Raw genomic sequence first — 17,069 nt, 5'->3', positions numbered from 1 at the left:
GGGATCCTAGGGAACTGGTGTGGCCCTCATCAGTTAAGCAGAAAAACTGGGCCTGTCTAGGCTATCAAACATTTTAAATATTTGTGGAGAGTTAATCCATTCTTTATTTGCAGTGATAAAAGTTTATTTTTTTAAAAGACTTTATTTAGTTGAGAGAGAGAGAGAAGAGAGCATGAGTAAGCACAAGTTGGGGGAGGGGCAGAGGAAGAGAGGGGGAGAGAGAGAATCTCAAACAGATTCCATGCTGAGTGTAGAGCCTGACACAGAACTTGATCTCAGGACTCTAAAATTGTGACTTGAGTCAAAACCAAGTGATGGATGCTTAACTCATTGAGTCACCCATTTGCCTCATTAAGAGTTTTATTTTAAAAACGCTTCTCAGCTGCAGACGTGGAATCTAGGAAACTCTACTGTGGGACTGACTTGCTCACAGTCATGCTTTGCAGGAAGCAGGGGTGCCTAGAGAGGGCTGCTCTGCTAACTGGCCTGTGGCTCTCCTGCACTGTCTGCATTCACCATCCTCCATCAGCTGGTGCCGGCCTGTCTGTCCCAGTTCTTCACAGGCCACGTGCCACTCCAAGCTCACCAGACTACTGGGGGTTCCACAGACACAAGGTGAAGTTTGTTCCAATGCTTTTATTGTTCTACATTAATACCCAGCCCTCTCTTTAATTTTCCAGTTTATTAAATTTCACTCATTCGCCACCTTCAACAATTACCAAACACTGGGAATACAAATATAAATAAAATGTGGAGTCTGTCCTCCAGGGGTTTAGAATCTAAAAAGGGAGACAGTCATAGAAACAGATAAGCTTATAGGTGAAAGGAGAGAAAATGAGTGGGAAATATCAGTGGGGGGAACAGAACATGAGAGACTCCTAACTCTGGGAAACGAACAAGGGGTAGTGGAAGGGGAGGTGGGCAGGGTTGGGGTGACTGGGTGATGGGCACTGAGGGGGGCACTTGACAGGATAAGCACTGGGTGTTATACTATATGTTGGCAAATTGAACTCCAATAAAAAAAAATATACAAAAAAGAAAAGAAAAAGAAACAAGCTAAAAAAAAAACTAAAATCAAAACCAAAACCAAAAACAAAAACAAAAAAGGAAGGAAGGAAGAAACAAATAAGCTCTTTCCACCTGGTTAACTTGTCCTTTTCCTCAGGGCTCTGATGATATTCCTGTCCTTCTGGAAAGCTTTCAGTGACCAGTAATGGTTGGGTCATGTGCCATAATTATCCTAGAAATTGCCTGATTTTCTAGGTTGTGACTAGAGTAAGTGCAGGGTGCCAGAAGGGCACATAGAGGGGACACTTAACCCAGGCACAAAAGTCAGAGAATGCCTAAGCCAAGTCCAGAGAATGCCTAAAAGTAAAGATAATTAGTCAAGGATTTTAGGATTCCGGCTCCATATATAAGGAGCTCAGAAGTCACCACTCACCCCCTCATAACAAGAAAAGCTGAACAAACTGAGTCAGTGACCCCTCTCCTTAGGCCTGTCCGAGAAGTGAAGTCACAGGACAAGTGACAGGACACAGGACAACAGAAACTTCCATGGGACCCGATGCAGGGGCAGGAAAACCTACAGTGTACTGGAGACATTGCCAGGGTCTCAGTGTGGACAGGAATGAGCCACAAAACATCAGGGGGACCCAGTCAGAAGACCCCCCACACTTTTGTGAGTTTTACCTTCCAGTTTTGACGAGGTTCTCACAGTGAATACCAGAGAACATTCCCCTCGTGCTTCTGAGAGAGGGAGGGGTAAATGAACCATTTGAAGCAATAAGAGCATTCTGTTCTTAACAAGATCTGCTCTCAGGGAAAATTATTTTACCAGAGCCTAACCTGCTGGGGTAATATCAGAGCCTAACTGACCTGGAAGAAGGGAAATAGCTTGTTTCCAGCTCCCTCTGACCATCCTGTCTCACCTGAGAAGGAGGGGACTGAGAAGCAGTGGTGAAGCCCATTGTCCTGGGGCACAGGCTCCCTGAAACTCCAAGACCCAATCACAGGATCATAGAATGCATCCCCTTCCTGTACCACATCACCCCATTACTCAAGGCCTATTTACAGCAGTTGTTTTACCTGGTACATCAAGTAAGGTATCAAGAAAAAAGTCACAAGGCGCACACAAGACAAAAATCCCAGTTTGGAGAGACTGAACAAGCCTCAGAAACAGACTCAGAAATGACAGGAATATTAGAATTATCAGAGCTGGAATTGAAAACAACTATAGTTAAGATGTAGGGGCCTTAATGGATAAAGCAGCAAGTATATGAAACAAGCCTAAAAGCAGAGATGGAAATTCTAAGATAAAAACAAAAAAGAACTGCTAGCTATCAGAAACAGTATAACAGAAGTGAAGGATGCCTTTGATGGGCTTGTTAGTGGACTGGGCATGGCTGAAGAGAGACTCTCTGAGCTTAAGGATGTAGCAGTAGAAACCTCCAAGTCTGAGAGGCTAAGAGAAAAAAAGATTGAAAAAAGCAGAACACAATATTCAAGAACTGTGGGACAACTACTGAAATATAGCATATGGGTAATTACAACACCAGAAGGAGAAGAAAGATGGAAAGAACAGTAGAAATATTTGTAGTCTATTTTTCTGATAGAAGTATGGCTGCCTCGGCTTTCTTTTCACATCCATTTGCATGATGAATGTTTCTTCATTCCCTTACTTTCAGTCTGCAGATGTCTTTTTTTTTTAATCTTTTAAAAAGACTTCTTTATTTATTTTAGAGAGAGCACAAGTGGGAGGGGCAGAGAGAAAGGGAGAAAGAATCTCAAATGCACTTCTTCTGAGTAGCATGGAGCCTGATGTCGGGCTCAATCTCATGATCCTGAGATCATAACCTGAGCTAAAACAGAGTCAGATGCCTAACTATGCCACACAGGCATCCCTGCAGGTGTCCTTAGGTCTATAGTAAGTCTCTGATAGGCAGTATATGGATGAGTCTCGTATTTTTATCCACTCTGTCACGCTATGTCTTTTTGGAGTGTTCAGTCCTTTTACATTCAATGTAATTGTACACAGATATGTGTTTATTGCCATTTTATTAGTTATTTGGGGGGTTGTTTCTGTAGTTTTTCTCTGACCCTCTCTTCTCTTGCTCTCTTTCATGGTTTGTTGACTTTCTTTAGTGATATACTTGGATTCCCTTCTGTTTATTCTTTGCACGTTTATTAGTGGTTTTTGATTTGTGATTACCATGAAGTTGGTATTTAACATCTTCTGCACATAGCAGTCTATATTAAGTCGATGGTTGTTTGAGCCTTTCTTTGTTCCTTCTCCCCGCCCCCCCCCCCCCACTTTTTAGGTATATGGTGTCATATTTTATATCCTTTTATTTTATGAATCCCTTGACTGATGTTTCTGGATATATTTATTTTTACTGCTTTTGTGTTTTTTACTTTTCATATTCTCACTTATGTTCTTTCCTTCCCACTCAAAGAGTCCTCTTTAATATTTCTTGTAGGGCTGATTTAGTGGTCATAAACTCCTTTAGTTTTTGTTTGTCTGAGTAACTCTCTTCTATTCTGAATGATAGCTTTGCTGGAGAGTGTATTCGTGGCTGCAGATTTTTTCCTTTTAGTATTTGGAATAGATCATGTTGCTCCCTCTGGCCTGCAGAGTTTCTGCTGAAAAATCTGTGGATAGCCTTATGGGTTTTCCCTTATATGTAATTGTCTTCTTTTCTCTTTCCGCTTTTAAAATTCTCTCTTTATTGCTACTTTTTGCTATTTTAATTACTATGTGTCTTGGAGTGGACCTCCTCAGGTTGATTTTCTGGGGGAATCTTTGTGCTTCCTGAATTTAGATGTCTGTTTCCTTCTCCCAGTTAGGGAAATTTTCAGCTATTATTTCTTCAAGTAAATTTTCCACCCCCTTTTTTCTCTCTTCTTCTGCTGGGATCCCTATAATGCAATTATTATGCCTGGAGGAATCACTGAGTTCTCTAAGACTATTCTCAATTTGCAAAATTATTTTCCTCTCAATTGGTCAGCATGGTTACTTTCCATTATTCTGTCTTCCAGGTTATTCATTCATTCTTCTGCTTCATCTATCATGCTATTTATTCCACCGAGTGTTTTTTTTTTTAAATATATTTTTAAAATTTTTATTTATTTATGATAGTCACACACAGAGAGAGAGAGAGAGAGGCAGAGACATAGGCAGAGGGAGAAGCAGGCCCCATGCACCGGGAGCCTGACGTGGGATTCAATCCCGGGTCTCCAGGATCGAGCCCTGGGCTAAAGGCAGGTGCTAAACCGCTGCGCCACCCAGGGATCCCTCCACCGAGTGTTAATTTCATTTATTGTATTTTTCTTTTTTTTTTCACATTTATTTATTTATTTATTTATTTTTTCTTTTCTTTTTTTTTTATTGGTGTTCAACTTACCAACATACAGAATAACCCCCAGTGCCCGTCACCCAAACACTCCCACCCCCGCCCTCCTCCCCTTCTACCACCCCTAGTTCGTTTCCCAGAGTTACCAGTCTTTACGTTATGTCTCCCTTTCTGATATTTCCCACACATTTCTTCTCCCTTCCCTTATATTCCCTTTCACTATTATTTATATTCCCCACATGAATGAGAACATATAATGTTTGTCCTTCTCCGACTGACTTACTTCACTCAGCATAATACCCTCCAGTTCCATCCACGTTGAAGCAAATGGTGGGTATTTGTCATTTCTAATAAATGAGTAATATTCCATTGTATACATGAACCACATCTTCTTTATCCACTCATCTTTCGATGGACACCGAGGCTCCTTCCACAGTTTGGCTATTGTGGCCATTGCTGCTATAAACATTGGGGTGCAGGTATCCCGGCGTTTCATTGCATCTGTATCTTTGGGGTAAATCCCTAACAGTGCAATTGCTGGGTCGTAGGGAAGGTCTATTTTTAACTCTTTGAGGAACCTCCACACAGTTTTCCAGAGTGGCTGCACCAGTTCACATTCCCACCAACAGTGTAAGAGGGTTCCCTTTTCTCCGCATCCTCTCCAACATTTGTTGTTTCCTGCCTTGTTAATTTTCCCCATTCTCACTGGTGTGAGGTGGTATCTCATTGTGGTTTTTGATTTGTATTTCCCTGATGGCAAGTGATGCAGAGCATTTTCTCATATGCATGTTGGCCATGTCTAGGTCTTCCTCTGTGAGATTTCTGTTCATGTCTTTTGCCCATTTCATGATTGGATTGTTGGTTTCTTTGGGTGTTGAGTTTAATAAGTTCTTTACAGATCTTGGAAACTAGCCCTTTATCTGATATGTCATTTGCAAATATCTTCTCCCATTCTGTAGGTTGTCTTTGAGTTTTGTTGACTGTATCCTTTGCTGTGCAAAAGCTTCTTATCTTGATGAAGTCCCAATAGTTCATTTTTGCTTTTGTTTCTTTTGCCTTCGTGGATGTATCTTGTAAGAAGTTACTGTGGCCGAGTTCAAAAAGGGTGTTGCCTGTGTTCTTCTCTAGGATTTTGATGGAATCTTGTCTCACATTTAGATCTTTCATCCATTTCGAGTTTATCTTTGTGTATGGTGAAAGAGAGTGGTCTAGTTTCATTCTTCTGCATGTGGATGTCCAATTTTCCCAGCACCATTTATTGAAGAGACTGTCTTTCTTCCAATGGATAGTCTTTCCTCCTTTATCGAATATTAGTTGACTGTATTTTTCATCTCTGGTTGGTTCTTTTGTTATCTCTTTGTTAACAGTCTTACAGATCTCCTCCACTCTTTTCTCAAGTCTAAAGAGTATCTTTCTGATCATTACTTTAAATTCTCTATCAGGCATATTACTTATATCTGTTTCACTTAGGGCTCTTCCTGTGGTTTGGTCCTATTCTTTCATTTGGGACATATTTCTCCTCATTTTGTCTAATTCTCTGTGTCTGTTTCTTTGTGTTAGGAAAATCAGCTATGTCTCTTGCTCTTGACAGTAATGGCCTTATGAAGAGGTCTTGTCATGCCCTCTAGTGCAGTGTCTCCTGTTCCCCAGGGTCTGCACTTCAGGAAGTGTCTTCTCTGTGTGTTGTGTGTGCCTTGTTGTTGAGTCCTGGCCTCTTTTTTTTTTCCTTTGGTCCAGTTGTTTGTAGAGGCCCTCTCTGTCAATTGTTAGCAGTGTTTGGTCCCCAGTAGAGGTGGTTGTAATTTTTTTTAAAGATTTATTTATTGGGATCCCTGGGTGGCGCAGCGGTTTGGCACCTGCCTTTGGCCCAGGGCGCGATCCTGGAGACCCGGGATCGAATCCCACGTCAGGCTCCCGGTGCATGGAGCCTGCTTCTCCCTCTGCCTGTGTCTCTGCCTCTCTCTCTCTCTCTCTCTCTCTCTCTCTGTGTGTGACTATCATAAATAAATAAAATTAAAAGAAAAATACATAATGACTTCTTGTTAAAAAAAAAAAAGATTTATTTATTTATTTGAGAGAGAGAGAGAGAGAATGAGTGGAAGGGGTAGAGGGAAAGAATATCCAAGCAGACCTCCACTGAGCATGGTGCCTAACATGGGGCCCAACATGGGGCCCAATCCCAGTAGCCATGAGACCAAGGGGCTGAGCTGAATCCAAGAGTTGGACACTTAACTGACTAAGCTACCCAGGTGCTCTGGGGTGGGGAGCATTTTAATAAGGTGTGCAGTGGTCCGTTTGTGAAATGAGACCTTCCACTACTACTGCCAGAACTGAAATCCTGCAAAATATGCAGGTCAGGAGACGAGATGTTGGGGTTTGTGCCAGTCTTCTGGGGGAGGGGGCCTGCAGCACAGAGACTGAGACAAGTATGACTAGGAAGGATGGATCTGCTGAAGTGCAGGGGAAGGGGGAGGTTTGGTGTAAGCAAGTAAAGTAGAAAGAATCAGTGCTGTGCTGGTCCCCACAGGTGGCCCTGTGTTTATGCTGGGGGGTGGAGGAGGGAAATGGCATGTGTTAGCTCTTTCATTCCTGGAGGAGTCTCCCCATGATCCCTGCTTCTCCAATTCTTGCTCTGAGATGGGTAAATAACTCCTTCCCATCTATCTCCAGAACCAACAGTTTTTCAACCTGCTGGTTCTACATTGCATCTGAATGGGCTGTTTGTCATGCTGTCTCTTTAAGGGCAGGGACTCAGCTTTCTTTTGCCCTCTGGGCTCTCCCAGAGCTCAGGCTGCTGATTTTTAAAATTCTAGGCTTTAAGTCCAACTGATTGTAAGAACTCAAAAAATCTGGCCCCTCTCAGTTTCTAAGACAAATGTTATGGGGATTTGTCTTCCCTATGCTGGCTCCCCTATGTCACAGTCTGTTTTTCACCCTTCTCTGCAACACTGGCTCCCTCCACACCATGAACAGCCATGATTCATTTCACTCCCAAACGATGTTTTTGCCCTTCCTTACTTCTTCAATGTTGCCTCTTCTCTATTTTTAGTTGTAGAATTTTTTTTTTGCCAGTGTTCAGGTTATTTTCTGGGTTCTTTATGTTGATGTGAGTATAACTTGATTGTATCTGTGAGATGAGGCAAGCGGGTCTTTCTACTCTGACATCTTCCCAGTCTCTTCCAAAGTTAATAAGCTTTTAGACAAACTAAAGAAGAAACAGAGAAAAATACAAATTACTAATTAAGAAATGAAAGAAGGAAAGTTACTAAAGAGCCCATGGGCATTAAAAGGATAATAAAGAAACAGCTCTGTGTCCATAAATTTGAAAACTCGGTTGAAATGGGCCAGTTCCTTGAAAGACACAATCTGTCAAAACTTACACAAGAAAAAATAAATCATCTAAATAGGCCCATATCTATCAACAAAATTGAATTGATAGTTAATAACCTTCAAAACAGAAAATACAAACCCTGATGAGTTCACTATTGAATTCTACTAAACATTTAAGTAACAAATTAGAACAGTTGTCTACAATACCTTCCATAAAATATGAGAAATAATACTTCCCAAATCATTCTATGAAGCTAGCATTACCTTAATATCAAAATCAGACAAATATATTTATGAGAAAGAGCACTAGGGACTAATATCTCTCAGGAACATAGAAGTAAAACTACTCAATAAAATATTAGCAAATTTAACCCAATAATGTGTAAAAAGAATTATATATCTTGACCAAATGGAATTTATCTCAGGTATGTAAATCTGGTTCTACATTTGAAAATCAAGTAAAGTAACCCATCCCATCAATAGACTATAGAAGAAAATTTCATGATCAAATCGATAGATGCTGAAAAAGTATTTTATAAAATCCAACACATATTCATTATAACACTCTCAGTAAACTAGAAATAGAGGGGAACTTTCTCAACTTGGTAAAGACTATCTACAGAAAGCCTGTAGCTAACACCATACTTCATGGTGAGAAAGCAGAAACTTTCTTACTAAGATCAGGTACAAGGCAAGGGTGTCCTTTCTCACCACTCATTTTCGATATTGTATTCGAAGTCCTAGCTAATGCAATAAGACAAAAGCAAACAAAAGGTACATTAATTGAAAGGAAAAAATAAAACTGTCTTTGTTTGAATGTGATGTGATCATATATGTAGAAAATCTGAATTGATTAAAAAAAAACCCAACAACTCCTAGAACTAGTAAACAATTCTAACAAGGCTGCAGGACACAAAAAAGTCAATCTCTTTTCTGTCTACCAGCAATGAACAAGTGATATTTGAAATTAAAAACACAATATGATTTATATTGGTGGCCCCCCAAATGAAATACTTAAGTATAAATCTAACAACATATGCATAAGATTTGTATATAAGATATTTTAAATGATTATAAAAGGGTTAATTAATAAGGAAAAGATATTTAAAACATAAATATGTATGTACCAAGTAACATAGCTTCAAATACAGGAAGGAAAAATTGGCAGAATCAAAGAGGTAAGTAAATAATTCCACAATCATTGTTAGAGATTTTAATACCTCTTATTCTCAGCAACTGATAAAAGAACTAGAAAAAAAATCAATTATAACTTATTATTGATAGAACACTAAACAATGCATGGTAAAATATAAATCCAACTGCAAATGGTATATATACCAGGATAGTCCATATTCTGGATAATAAAATAAATCTCATTAATATTTAAAAGATTGAAATAATACCAGGTATATTATTTGGCCATGATGGAATTAATTCTAAATCAATAAAAATAAAATAACTAGGAAAAACCCAAGTACTTGAAAATTAAACAGTACATTTCTAAATAATCAATAGAGCAAAGGAGAAATATGTTAGAAAGTGTTCTGAATGAAAATGATACACACATTAAAATTTGTGGGCTTCAGCTAAGGTTGTACTTAGAAAGAAATGCATGGCTTTAAATGTTTGTAATAGAAAAGGAGAAAGGCTTCAAATCAGTGATCTGACCTACGAGCTAAGAAACCGGAAAACGAACAATTGTAGCCCAAGTCAAAGAATAATAAAAATTAAAGCAGAAATTAATAAAAGAGAAAACAGAGAAAGGCAATAAACCCAAACTTTATTCTTTAAAAAGGCTGATAAAATTGAAGAACTTCTAGCCAGACTGATTAAGAAAAGAAAAATGCCCTGAATTCTTAATGTCAGCCATGGCACAAACGACATTACTACAGATTCTCCAGGAATTACAAAGATAGCAAGAAAATTTATTTTATTTTATTTTTAAAGTATTTTATTTATTTATGAGAGAGAGAGAGAGAGAGAAAGAAAGAGAAAGAGAGAGGCAGAGGGAGAAGCAGGCTCCATGCAGGGAGCCTGACGTGGGACTCAATTCCAAGTCTTCAGGATCATGCCCTGGGCTGAAGGCGGCGCTAAACCGCTGAGCTACCGGGGCTGCCCGCAAGAAAATTTTATGCCAATAAATTTGACAACTTAGATGAACCGGACAAAATCCTTGGAAAATACAAATCATCAAAATTGACCAAAGAAGAAATAAAAAACTTGAATAGCTTTATGTCAATAAAAGAAATTTTAAAAAATTTTAAAAATTAAAAATAAAAAAATAAAGAAATTGAATTCACAATTAAAAACTTTCCCACAAAGAAAACCTTAGATCTAGATTGCTTCACTTGATGAATTCTTCCAAAAACTTAAGGATTGAGATGATAATATCAATCATGTACAAAGTGTAAGAAAATAGAGGAGGGAACACTTTCCAAATAATTTTATGAAGCCAGTATTACCTAGATTCCAAAACCAGACAATGAGATCACAAAAGAATTCAGACCATTCCTCATGAACATGGGCACAAAAACCCTCAAAAGTGTTACCAAATTGACTCCAACAATACATAGATAAGACAGCATGACCAAGTGGAACTTATCCTAGGAATGCAAGATTTATTTAACATCTAAAAATGAATCAATTAAACTCACACTAGTAATAAGGTAAAGGAGACAAGTTATGTGATCATTTCAATAAAGGCAGAAAAAGTATGTGACATATTTTAATACCCCTTCATGAGAAATCCATTTGGAAACTAGGAATAGAAAGGAAGTTCTTTAATCTAAGAGTATGTCTAAAAAGCCTACAGCTAATGACAATATTTTCTATCCAAGATCAAGAACAATGCCAGGGTATCTATTGTCACTACTTCTGTTTAACATTGTATGGCAAGTGCTAGGCAGTATAATTAAACAAGAAAAAAAATACAAGGTATACATATTGGAAAAGAAAATAGAGGAGGGAACACTTTCCAAATAATTTGGAAAGTGTCACTTTGGAAAATCGTATGGCTGCCTCTTGTTAAGTCAAACATAAACTTACCACATGACCTTGCAATTCCACTCCTAAGTATTTATTCAAGGAAATGACAACATATGTCCACAATAAGATATGTATATGAATATTCAGACTATATTATTCTTAATAGCCAAACACTGGAAGCAACTCAAATCCCATTATTTAGTGAATGGACAGACAACTATGGCATATCCATAGTGTAGAGTATCATTTAGCAACAAAAAGGAACAAAATATTAATGTGTGCAATAATATGGATGAATTTAAAGGACATTGGTTGAGTGAAAGAAGTTAAACACAGAAGACAAAAGACTGTATATGGTTTGATTTTCCTATAGTGACAGAAAGTAGATTAGTGGTTGCTGGAATGTGGGTGGGGGCTTAACAGTCAAGGGGGCTCAGGGAAGCTTTTAAAGTGAGAGAACTATGTATATTGTAACAGTGGTGATTTCATACCATTACCAAAGCTTATCAAACCGCACACTTAATCGGGGTGAATTTTTTTTCTAAGTAATACCTTAATTAAAAAAAAAAAGAATTTTTAAAAGCAATTGGATAAGAGCTGTCTGAACACCTGATTCAACTCATCAGCTGTGGGCAGTGGGCAGTTTATTAACCCTGCAAGGTCCAGTTTTTACTCCATAAAATGAAGATAAGAGTATCTACCTTGCAGAGTTATTATGATGAATAAATGGTGTAGTTAATGCCTACTACTGAATCAGTGCTCAATACACAGAAGTCATAATGATCAAGGTTTAGAGGTTTCTTTTAATTTTAAAAAGATTTTATTTATTTATTTGAGAGAGAGAGTGCACACAAGAGAGAGCACAACAGAGCAGGGAGCCCAACATGGGGCTCGATCCCAGGACTCTGGGATCGTGATCTGATCTGAAGGCAGCTACTTAACTAGCTGAGCCACCCAGGTTCCCCTAGAGGTCATTTTCAGGCAACAGACTTAAGCTATGGAAATTTGAACAAGGCAAAAGGGCCCTTTTGATCTGACCACTGAGCTGACACAAACAGGCTCATTAAGAGACCCACCTTGAAACAGCCATAGGCCTTAACTGACCAGTTACAACAAGACACACTTCCTAAGATTACTAAAGAAGGGAGAATTCCGTATGTTTCTATACTTCCTCACTCCACCCTATAACTATGGCACCTCACCACCGCCTCCCTGCAGACCCTCTCTCCTTTGCTGTCCTGCTTGCCCTACCTTGTGGTGCATTTGATTCACTTCTCTCTCTTTTGTTCAGCCTTAGGTGAATTCTTTCACTGCCTGCACACTGGCCCAATCCAATCAGAATGCACCACAAAAGGGAGGCCAGAAGGAGAGATAAAAAGCCTGTTCTAGGCTGAGCAAGCAGGAGGTGCATAGGCACAGAGGTAGGTAATCAAGTTGCTCCGTCTGCCAGGAGTATGGGAAGGGGAAGGGAAATGAGGATGAACAGTAGCTTGGAGTCAGATCTTCGAAGGCGTCTTCTGCTACATTATTGAGGTTTGGATTTTATTTGGAAGGAAAGTTATCAAAGGAGTATTATAGGTAGTTTAATTATGTTTGGGAGCCAGGCTGGATTTGGATCCTGGTTTTGTCATTTACAAGCTGTGAAACTTTGAACAAGTTCTCAGTAGTTTGCTCACCTGTAAAAAGGCAATAACAGAATCTACTTCACTGGATTGTCATGAGGATTAAATGAGTGATGTGCTTTCCACAGTCCCCGGCACATTGCAAACACTCCATCATCGTGATCAAACTTGTATGTGATGGTGTGGAAAGTGGTTTGTAGACAAGTGGCCACAGGGAGACCCTTGAGAAAACTGCTTTGTTATCTACTGAGAATGGATGGTGCCCTGAGCCAGGGCAGTGATAACAAAGACAGAAAAGGAGACAGGCTGGAAATGTACCCCAGAGGTGGAGTTGACACAACTCTGGGCGAGCAAGGATCAAGGATAAAGCTCCCCAAAGTTTCTGGTCTGAGGGGCAGCACAATGTATCTAGATTTGAGGGGCCAGTGTCCTTCAGTCCCCACATCAGCTCCTTCCTGAAGGAGATGACTATAGTTCTGGAGTCACACACACTACCGCCAAAGTGCCTCCCATAAATGCAGGTTACATTGAATGTCAATCAGCAGAGGTAAGAGAGAGGTCAGTAAGTCTGAAATGAGTGGCAAATGTTAGAAACTAAGAAAAGGAAAGGTCACAATGCCTGGATGGCTCAGCGGTTGAGCGTCTGCCTTCGGCTCAGGGCATGATCCTGGAGTCCCAGGGTCAAGTCCCACTTAGGGCTCTTTGCATGGAGCCTGCTTCTCCCTCTGCCTGTGCTTTTGCCTCTCTCTTTGTCTCTCTCTCTGTCTGTCATGAATAAATAAATAAAAATTTTTTTTAAAGGAAAGGTGATCACATTTAATATATAAGATGAACAACTGGCTTCACCATGAAAAGAAGTTTACATCACTATCTCCTCTGTATTTCCCTTCGTGACTTTAAGAAACACTGAACAAGTCTGCACCTTAGTAAGAAGACTAGAAAATCTGGAGAAAGTGCTAGCTCCTTCTGCTCATGTGTGGCTGCCCGAAGTACCACAGTGAACACATGACACTCAAATACACTGTGATTTCCTGCACCTGACTCAAATATATTATATGAATGTGTAATATACAATATTATATAAGTCTATTACATCATATTTTGTTGCTCGTTGAAATGCTTATCTTTCCCTACATGTGCTGATTACCTTGTAAGTAATTTGGAAGTTTAGTTTTTAAAGAATATGTCCTTGAAATTTAGGTTGTGACTTACAATCTATGTAATGTGTATATCAGGAACTATATGCATAAGCAACAGACATGGATTGTGGCAGAGTTCTGGAGGCTAGAAGTGCAAGATCGAGGTATGGCAGGTTGGTTCTGAAGGCTTGGGAGAGAACCTGTTGCAGGCCTCTCCTCTCTCTTCTGGTGGTTTGCTGGAAATTTGCAGCATTCCTCAGCTTGTAGAGGCATCACTTTAACTCCACCTTCCTTGGGTCCCTTCATATTCACCTCTCTGTGCCTATGTCTCTGTGTTCAATTTCACCTGTGTTATAAGAACCCAGCTCATGGGGTGCCTGGGTGGCTCAGTTGGTTAAGTGTCCTACTCTTGATTTCAGCTGGGGTCATGATCTCTAGATCATGGGACTGAGCCCCATGTTGAGCTCCATGCTCAATATGGAGTCTGCTTGTCCCTCTCTCTCTGCTCCCCCCTCTGCTAGCACTCCCTCTCTCTCAAATAAATGAACATTATCAATAAAAGAAAAGAAAAGAAAAGAAAGAAAAAAAAGAAAGAAAAGAAAAGAAAAGAAAAGAAAAGAAAAGAAAAGAACTCCAGTCCTATGGATTAAGCGTCCTCCCTTCTGATCTTATCTTAATTTCACTAATTACATTTGTAATGACCCCATTTCCAAATAAGGTCACAATCTGAAGTACTGGGGGTTAGGACCTCACCCTCTGAATTGTGGGGAGTGGGGCATAACACAACCCATAACAAACAGGATGTGGGCCATTACAGTGTGGCTGATGTGTAGGACATGAAGTGAGACTAGAAAGAGATTGTGGCAAGATTTTCAATAAAATAATATTAATTAATGTGGTGCCTGGGTGGTTCAGTCAGTTAAGTGTATGACTCCTGGCTTCAGCTCAGGTCGTGATCTCAGGGTGGTGGGATCTGGCATGTTGAGGTCTCACTCAGCAACAAGTCTGCTTGCGATTCTTTCCCTTTCCCTCTCCATCTGACCCTCCCCCTCCTCATGCTGTGCACACTGCATGCTCTCTCAAAAATCAATAATTAATAATACTAATTAATACTAATGGCAAACACTGGTGGAGCAGCTGCTGCAACTGTTTCCAGACTTTACATCTTAGAACATTTGATTACCTCCATTCTGATAGATGTGGAAACTGAGGCACACGGAACATATTTTAGCTTAACTTTGAAACTTTCCCCAAATTCCCCCAAAATGGATTTATTTTGAAAAGAAAAAAACAAGAAAAGAGGAAACAATGACAAAAAGTCACATTTTCCATAGTGCAGTTCCGGAAGCTGCTTTAATCAGGTTTCTGGAAAGCCAATTCTAAAGTGAGTCCTCACTAACCAGCCTGGATTGTTTTTTCTCTCCTGAAAGTCACTGGTTAGGGAACATTGAGTCATAGCTGTGGTATGTTCTCCAACCAGAAAGCAAACTTTGTTTTTTAATCCACTAATGAAATGTTTGAAGAAAGTAAATGTACTTCTGTAGTTATAGGTCATTTCTGAGTCATGAGTTTTTGAATGGTCACTTGCAGACGGTTATTCTGGTCACAATGGAGTTTGTACACTGGATATTCTTTGCATTTAACAGTGGTGTTATACTATCTTACCTGGCACCACTCTTTGAATGTCTTCTCAAAAACCATTCAAAAGTGTACTCATGATTCCACAGCTAGGCAAACCAGTTCAGCGGGCCTCCCTGCAAGAGGGAAAAGAACGAGAAGAGAGTGGCAGATTATTCTTTTCTCAGTGTTGCTATAAGAGCTGTGGCCTTGTACAAATACTGCCTTTGGTCTTTCTGAATCACTCCTAAAAACCAAAAGTCCAACTAGATCTGGGGACAGAGAAAATCCAGAGAAGGATGAAAGAGGAGTCATAGTCATTTCTTTTTTTTTTTTTAAGATTTTATTTATTTATTTATTTATTTATTTATTTATTTATTTATTTATTTATGAGAGACAGAGAGAGAGACAGAGACACAGGCAGAGGGAGAAGCAGGCTCCATGTAAGGAGCCTGACATAGGACTCGATCCCGGGTCTCCAGGATCACACCCTGGGCTGAAGGCAGCACTAAACCACTGAGCCACCCAGGCTGCCCACTCAAAGTCATTTCTATCAAAGTTTTTGCTTCTGTTTTCCCAGACCCAGGAACATTACCCAGAGATGTTATAATGGTAATGGCACAGTTTTAAATAAAGAGACTGAGCAGCCTCTCCTGAATGTGTACTGGGCCCTCTGACAATGCACTTTCAGTGATCATAAAATCACAGAATCACACATTTGGAAGCAACTTCAGAGAGCTCCCGGTGCACTCTGAACGTGTCAGGAAAGACAGAAGCCAAGCAAAGAACAATGACTTGGCAAGGTCACAGAACTTGATCTTCTGACTCAGATTGCATGCTCCTTTATGCATTGAATGTGATTAAAGATTTTTGTTATTTATTTATTTATTTATTTATTTATTTATTTATTTAGAGAGAGAGGGAGAAAGAGAGAGAGTGCATGAGCTGAGAGAGGAGCAGAGGGAGAGGGATAAGCAGATGCCACACTGAGCACAGAGACCTACACAGGGCTTGATCCCACGACCTTGAGATCAGGACTTCAGCCTATACCAAGAGTCAGATGCTTAACCTAGTGAGTCACCCAGGTGCCCAGCACTGAATATGATTAAATGTGATAGAGTGGAGATTTGCAAACAATAAAGGATGAAGTATAAGGTAACTTAAAAAAACACTTTTTTAAAAAAAAATTATTTATTCACGAGAGACACAGAGAGAGAGAGAGAGAGAGAGAGAGAGAGAGATAGAGAGAGGCAGCCACACAAGCAGAGGGAGAAGCAGGCTCCATGCAGGGAGCCTGTCGTGGGACTCGATCCCGGGTCTCCAGGATCACGCCCTGGGCCGAAGGCAGGGGCCAAACCGCTGAGCCAACCAGAAAACCACTTTTATATATAATTTTCTCTTTACAAATCTTTCAGGTCACATCTAGAGCTGGGGACACCACGGAGCATTTTCAGGGACTTAGAAATCAGGGAAACCTGCTCCTGGCCTAGGAAGGTAAGTTTAAGCTTTCCGGGGATTTGTAGGTTAAATATATGAATTGTGGCTTCCTTCAGGGCTGTCATTTTGACCTGATTCCTTTATATTCTCTTCCTTACCTACCTAATTCCCTGAGTTAGGGCACTGAATCTTGTTAGGGAGACAGGTGAGCATGAGCAGGCCCTCTAGAAATCACTCCCAGGACCCTGTTGTCAGTGGGGAGCTTACTTTTTTTGAGAAGGATGGCTGCTTTGATAGTTCAGATGACCAAAGGAAAAGATAATTATGCTAATCCTCCTCAAGGGAAAGACCCAATGACTTTAATTATTTTCTCCAAGTGGGGAGCCAGTTGTCTCACTATCATGGATTGAACACTTCAGGCTTTACATACTTTTTTCATGTGATTATGTCAAGCAATACTAATACTGCTAATGTTAATCCTATTTCTTTGATCTATTAATTGTCAACTGTGGCACTCTGTTTCAATTATTGTAGCTTTATAGGACAAGGCCCCCTCATTATCTGGATGGGCAAGAAGAGACAGAATTTGT

General features: G+C 39.9%; 1 long non-coding RNA gene across 2 annotated transcripts in view; it reads left to right on the top strand.

Annotated features, from left to right (window-relative positions):
- The first annotated feature begins 233 nt into the window (after window positions 1-233).
- LOC112648752 (uncharacterized) overlaps window positions 234-17,069 on the top strand; it is a 38,209-nt gene continuing 21,373 nt past the window's right edge. The window contains exons 1-2 of one of the 2 annotated variants that reach the window (XR_003129282.3): window positions 234-615; window positions 16,458-16,536. This is a non-coding gene — a long non-coding RNA (uncharacterized LOC112648752). Of the gene's footprint in view, window positions 616-11,876; window positions 12,086-16,457; window positions 16,537-17,069 lie in introns of those variants that run through there. The other variant, XR_004817670.2, reaches the window with a different exon arrangement.

Source organism: Canis lupus, chromosome 7 (genome assembly GCF_003254725.2).
Source record: "Canis lupus dingo isolate Sandy chromosome 7, ASM325472v2, whole genome shotgun sequence".
In the NCBI taxonomy this organism is placed as follows: Eukaryota; Metazoa; Chordata; class Mammalia; order Carnivora; family Canidae; genus Canis; species Canis lupus.
This window is presented reverse-complemented; position numbering and strand designations above follow the sequence as displayed.